This window comes from Xenopus tropicalis, chromosome 6, assembly GCF_000004195.4.
Source record: "Xenopus tropicalis strain Nigerian chromosome 6, UCB_Xtro_10.0, whole genome shotgun sequence".
Taxonomy (NCBI): Eukaryota; Metazoa; Chordata; class Amphibia; order Anura; family Pipidae; genus Xenopus; species Xenopus tropicalis.
In genome coordinates this window covers 101006267-101013829 of record NC_030682.2, presented here as the reverse complement: position 1 = coordinate 101013829, position 7563 = coordinate 101006267, and positions in this window count along the sequence as shown.

Here is a 7563-nt window from a genome sequence, read left to right as displayed (position 1 = left end):
AAGAGAGTTCAGTGTTACCCATATTCATATTGTACCATCACTATCTGGAACAGGCACTTTTACTTTCTTTTTTTTTTAAATTATTTTCATGAGATACAGAAACATAAAGATTTTAATATTCCAGTATTTCTGAGTATTGAAAAATAATTGGAAAGCCAAAACATTTTGGATCAAAATTTGGAATATGGAATTCATTGTTTTAAAAGCATTGGAATGGTTCTTGTTTTCTATTTAAAATGTAGCAATGTATTCAGTGGGACCTCAGAGTAATGCTGTAAATCAATCTCACAGCTTTCTATTTAAGACTTTAGTGCTTTAGTAAATATATGCTTTAATGTATTAATTAATCAGGGTTCGAGTTTAGTGGATTAAGCATAATTCTTGCTCCCTTTAAACTTCAGGGGATCGTGTCTATGTGATCTATATGCCTTACAACAAATTTGCTATATCGTGTAATGATGCCCCTTTTTTATTGAGCAAACTGACTCTATCATTACATATAAACGAAATTAGTAATTTACCACTATTTTAATTACTACTAAACAATCTCTTTCTAAACGGTATCACAAATAAAGGGTTATTTGCTAGGCAAAAGGTAGCAGCTGTCAGTATGCCACATTAGATTGAAACAATACTGCCAAAACCTGATTGCTTATCCTTTCAGATATAGAAATGGGCTCTAATATTTTATGAATGTTCATGGAAAATGAAAATATTATTGGAACACACTTTCCTTTTTATGCAATCAGATATTTTGCATGTTAAAGTCAATTTTTACATTACAACAGATGCTTAAATGCCACCCATGCTATTTTGGGTTGTTAATAAACGTCATTAAACTCTGGAATATAGACAGTGTTATTCAAATTTCACACTATAAATATATTGCTGTAATACCTATAGGGATTTTTGAATCGTGTAGAAAATATTCCTACCTTACTGGGGCTTTATTATTCCCCAATAAAGAGAATATGATCCATATGTTGTGGTACTATACAAAAATATATCAAATCGATTTCATTTATTTCCTATGGAATATTTCATATAGGTAAGTTTTGTATTATAGCTAATGGCAATACATTATTACGCTTATATACACATATTATTTGTCAAATAGAACCTATAGACAGCGAAACCTCAGTTAGCTACATGGCATAGAACATCTTAAAGTGAATATTAATAAAAAAAATAGTGACACCAGCAATTAAACATTTTTTAACACCTATTATAACATTACCTTTATATTCTGTAAATAGGGAAGTAGTGTTCTGTCCATTATGTTAGACATCTGCCCACTCCAGCCTTTATAGATAACATTTTTGCCCAACTAACTATATTGAAAACATTTTTTTATTTTGCACAGTCCATCCATTTTGCCCATTTTCATTTTTACACTGCTCCTTTAAGGCTAATATAAGAAATTCCCACTTGATGTAAATGTTCCTGGTTTGAATTTTGTTATATGGAAGAAATATTAAAGGGGATGTTTACCCAGAAACTGTTTTTTTGTTGCACAATGAAATAAAATGTAATTTTATGCAACTCAACAATGTACATTAATTACATTTTTTTCATAAAGGTATTTGCTATTAAGATAATTTGACTGTCTGACCCATTCTTTTCTCTGCACACAATGTGTCTGGACTGAGTAGAGCTAACATCTAAGTTTTTTCAAGAGTCGGAGTCTAAAGTAAGTGCATGGAAGAGGAGGAGATTGCCATTAAACAATCAAGAAAAATACATTGAACATGTTCAACTAAGGTATTTTGGAAAGTTTTGCTTATGGTAACCTTATAGAAAAATTATTCTACTTAAAGAGGCAGTATACCCCTCTTTTCCTCATGAGTTCAATGAATAGGGCTTGTGCTAAACATACTTTTTGCTTGTTGTCTTAATTAAGAAATATCAAGGGTTTTTTTATTTCTTAGACTAAACTGGGCAGAATCTGAATATGAAAGTTAAGTTGCATCTTCTGCATTGTCCTGTCCCTACTAGCAAGTACAGAACAAATCACCAGTCCATTGAAGCCCACTTTATGAACAACATAGTAACATAGTAAGTTAGGTTGAAAAAAGACGTACGTCCATCACGTTCAACCATAATGCCTATATATAACCTGCCTAACTTCTAGTTGAACCAGAGGAAGGCAAAAAACCCCATCTAAAGCCTCTATAATTTGCCTTCCTGACTCCAAGATGGCAATCGGACCAGTCCCTGGATCAACTTGTACTAAGAGCTATCTCCCATACCCCTGTATTCCCTCACTTGTACTGAGAGCTATCTCCCATAACCCTGTATTCCCTCACTTGTACTGAGAGCTATCTCCCCTACCCCTGTATTCCCTCACTTGTACTGAGAGCTATCTCCCCTACCCCTGTATTCCCTCACTTGTACTGAGAGCTATCTCCCATAACCCTGTATTCCCTCACTTGTACTGAGAGCTATCTCCCATACCCCTGTATTCCCTCACTTGTACTGAGAGCTATCTCCCCTACCCCTGTATTCCCTCACTTGTACTGAGAGCTATCTCCCATAACCCTGTATTCTCTCACTTGTACTGAGAGCTATCTCCCCTACCCCTGTATTCCCTCACTTGTACTGAGAGCTATCTCCCCTACCCCTGTATTCCCTCACTTGTACTGAGAGCTATCCCCCCTACCCCTGTATTCCCTCACTTGTACTGAGAGCTATCCCCCCTACCCCTGTATTCCCTCACTTGTACTAAGAGCTATCTCCCATAACCCTGTATTCCCTCACTTGCTAAGAATCCATCCAGCCCCTTCTTAAAGCTATATAATGTATCAGCCAGCACGACTGATTCGGGGAGGAAATTCCACAACTTCACAGCTCTCACAGTATAAAATCCTTTCCGAATATTTAAACGGAACCTCCCTTCTTCTAAACGGAGTGGATGCCCTCGTGTCCGTTGGAAGGACCTACTGGTAAATAAAGCATTAGAGAGGTTATTATATGATCCCCTTACCTCATGCTGCAGCCTGTTTGGCTGTAAGATAAGGAACAGCTCATTATACAGAGGCCTCTTAGTGGATAAGTGATTTGTTTTGTCTATTGTTTGTTAAAACAATAGGCAAAAAGTATTTTTAACACAATCAATAATTGAACTAATGTTAAAGTATGGGGCCTGCTGCCCCTTTATAAGGGGTGAGTCAAATATTTTCCTATATACTGCTAATAAAACACTTGTTTAATAGGCAAATATTGCAGTAATATATAACTGAAGGTAGCCAGTAAGGCATTGCCCTTCTTACAGTACTTAGAATCCAATATGATTAATGTTATCATCAAATATAATTATCAGTAATGATAAAATAGTACATTAATTTCAAACAGAACCAACAATTATATTACAGTAAAATAATTATCTCCTGTTGTTTCCTTCATTTTAAGAACATTCAGATTATTCAGCCATTTTCTACCTGTTTAAACTTAATGCAAGTGTATTTTCTTGGACTTTCAATTCATGCTCTTTAATTGGTGCTGATTGTGTTCAGTTGGTGTCGGTGCTATTTAGTGTTTGCGGTTTCTTAAAATTATAAAAGGCTTTTTTTCAATCACATTTTTAGGGATCTTTCCTTGAAAATATCAATCAGAATATTATCAATATAATAAAAGATAATTTGATTAACCTTATTTTCTGAACTATTAAAAGTAATAAAAGGTATCCTTTCAACAGCTAATACTGTATTGTATTTATTTTGAATATAGACTATTACTATCTTTTCTATCCATTTTGGTTTTTAGCACCAATTAATGATTATTTCACTCTAGGTGTTCAGCTGTGAGATTAATACATTACACTCTTTTTTTTATACAACTCTTCATTGCTGCAATTTCTTCTAATCCTCCTAATTGGAAAGTTGTTAATCCATTTCTTATAATGGCAGCTTTTATGTATTATGTTTCTATATCAGTAAGTTGGATTTCTATATATACTCGCTTCCAGACTACCTTCCCTCAAGTACACAAGATCATAAAGTTAATGCTGCACCATCTACCTGTATGTGAAGTGTAAATGCATATTAAAGTCATTTTGATTAATCTGCATTATAAAATCATCAGGTTCCTCAATGTTACCTTTTTAGATAAGCAGTTAATGACCTACATGGTGTTGCCAGGCAATGAGACCTACCTCCTTCACCAATTTTCAATAACATCATTAGTTTTGTATATTTGTACATTAGCACTCCTCCTAACAACAGTTTTCTTTCAATCAGACTTAAAGGGGATCTGCCACCCACACATAAAAATCTGCATAAAAAAGTCTTTGCAAAATAAACATGATAAAACCACAAACATGAAAACCACAATTATTTATTTTAGTAAAACATCCATTCCTGTTATAAATGTATTTAAAAATCGGAGATGTCAATCATATATTGCCTCAGGCACAGAGGTGGGGCAGGCAATTACTTTCATTTTCCATTTAGCACTTCCTAGATGTTATTGCCAGGTGCCAAGTTGTGGAGCATAAACAAGATTTGGGATCTGCAAAGTCTTTATCACAATGTTTACAAAATGGCAGCTACCTGATTGCTGTGATTGTGTACTTGCAAGACTGAGGGAAACAAGATTTATATAATTTATGTATTTTAGGTAAAGTTTATTTTGCTCAACTAACATGATTAAAAGGGATTTGCAATTATTTCTTAAGGTGACAGGTCCCCTTTAAGTAGAAATTACAGGCAGTAAATTTTCCTTTCGTATAAATTTTGCCTCATACACACATTTATGGAATAAGGTGCATTGCTACAGCTGTCTGTGATATGTATATTTTATTTTATGTAGATGCACATTTAGCTCATAGCCCTTGTCAGGCTACTTTCTTTTAGGAAAATTTGCCACATTTTACTTAATGTTTAATGAATCAGTTCCTAAACAGCATTTACGTTTCCTCGTACAGTATATTGATGCTTTTGAAATATTTATGGGCAAATGTATGGAAAAGATGCAGATGATTGCTATTCAACTTGATATGAAAAAATGCATTTGACATTGGATATATCAAAAAAAGTCTAAAATGTAGAATGTTGATGGTGTGTTTAAATTTAAATTACATTTTAGCTGGTCAGAATGCAATAAAAAAGGCATATCATAGCACATACTTATATCATATTGTACATATCGTACTTATATCAGTTTTGTTTTACTACTATTCCTTTCTTAAAGAAATAAGCAACTTGTACAATATGAGGCTCATTACAGAAAAAATCAATAGTGGGACAAACACCTGTTAAGAAGTATATCACTGCTCAAGGCATTGAGTACATTGAGTAAAGGGACCCCTTTAATCATCCATTACAAGACACCCAAACTGTGCCTTGTGGGTAGGGAATATATCAACAGCATAAAGGGAAAGAAACATTTAAAGAACTAAACTTCCATTAACCCCACCAACCGTAAAATAACTTATAACCCAACTCATTGCTTTTTACTGAAGTATGGTGAGGCAACCTTGGAGACTGCACGGAATGAGCTTCTACTTTTTTGAAGCAGGTGACCCCTGTCTTCAATGTTAGGCACGGAAGTGAAAAATAAAGCCAACATGGGTAAGGTACATAGTGACTTTTAAACTAAAAATGACACAAAAGATATGGCTGCACAGAATTGACGTCATAATGTCAAAATGCCTACTAAAATTATGGCTCATGGGCCATGGTAACAAGATGCGTGCCTCTGAGAAGGGAAATGTCCTGCATTCCCTGCGAGCATTACATGCTGTCATTTAGTGTACTGTAAGGGGCATGCTCTTCCATTATCCCCATTACTTGGCACACACCCTTACCACTTACACTACAATTCATAGCTGTGGGGAAATCCTGGGAAGCCTCCATGGAAATTTGTGAGAGACTGGGAAATTGATACAGTATCTTACAGTGCAATGCCGCCACCTAAGGGGTATACATATACTGGGGTATACACCTCAGGGGTTTCCACTAGGAAATAAAAAATACAGGGATTTGCAGTAATAATAACATTATATAGAAAAATAGAGAAACATGGAAAAAAATGCAATTAAACAATAAAATATTCCTGTACTGGGGCAATGTGGGGAAATCTGAATCATTAGCAGAAATACAAGCTGACTGTTGAACTAACAGTCTTTTGAATATAACAATTTCATAGTTTAACTCGGGATGGGATTAATATATGTACAGTTCAGTTCCATGTAATATGTCACTTCCCAAGAACTCTTTTACCCCAAGTAGCACTACCTTCCATCAATTATGTCTTGTAATTGGTAGCTGCTTCCATATAACAGTCACATGAACAAGACCTGTCCTCACTCTGAGACCACACACTTTGGTGGTTCACTCACTGGGGTGCTCACAGGCAGCTCTACAGTTCTAACACACTCTTCAGTGGTACACATCACCTCCCATCTAGAACATTGCAGCGAAGTTGAAGCTCTAGGCTTAACCTCCAGGCCAAGCATAGCAGAAATATTTTTGATTTCCTGGACAGTCCTTTCATGTCTTGCTAGGAGCCTCTGGTGGCTTGGGCACCACAACTAGATTCTGTCCTGGGTCCCAGCCAGCTTCAGGCATTTCTGCTGCCTCCCATCTAACTAGATTGCTCCTCTGCCTCCAAATGGACAAGATTATGTCACAAGCAGAGAAAGCAGAACTGGAAGAAGAATCCTTTGACCTCCTACAAGGATTTGTGTGTTAAATGCACCATGACTCAAGATAAACTGAAGAAACTGTGCTATCTAAAGTCATGTAAACTCTTTTAATGCATTTAACATTTCCAACAATACCACTTTTGTTCATGAGGCCTCAAAAAAATCTTTAATTAGATGGAAAGCTGTAATGCAATTTTTTGTGTTAAATTGGATAATTGAGTTAAATGAGTTTAGTTGTTTTGTGTTAAACACACAAGTTACTTCATCTGTGCAACTTTGCTTAAGTAGATGCCACACTTTGCAAAGTGTAACTTAGAAGTTTGCCTTATTGATTAGCTGTTTCCTAATATTCTGCTATGTCTCTGAATCTGCCAGTACTGCCATAACTCTCATGGTTTTCCTGGCTTCAACCTAAATACTGGTTCCTGTAATTTAAGTTGTTTCTTCTGCCCCCTGCCTGACCCTCTGTCTGACAGTTTTGTTTACTATGCTCTGGCCTTAAAAGTCACTGCCACTCCTCCACTGGCGCAGCTCTGTTCTTACCCCAGGTGCTGTTATCTCTGGGAGGTGCAGGAGAGTCTTGGCTTTCTCAGTAGTGATGGGCAATTTTTTTGCGCATTTCGCAATTGGTGAAACTTCTCTGAAATTTTACAGTGAAAACTGTAACAAACAAATGCTTTAAATAAATAGAAACTTTAAGAAAAGATGTAAATATATAATGAAACAGAGATATGTATCCCATATAATTTCATATTGATAAATTTGAAGTGTCAATAACCTGCCATTTATATGATGCATTTGGCAGATTCCAGCAATTTACAAAATTGGATTGGAACTGTGTTAATCATTTGATATTTGTTCCTGGGAATCCTGGCAACACAGTAATTGGGATACCCATGTATTTAGAAATGAGTGGCTAT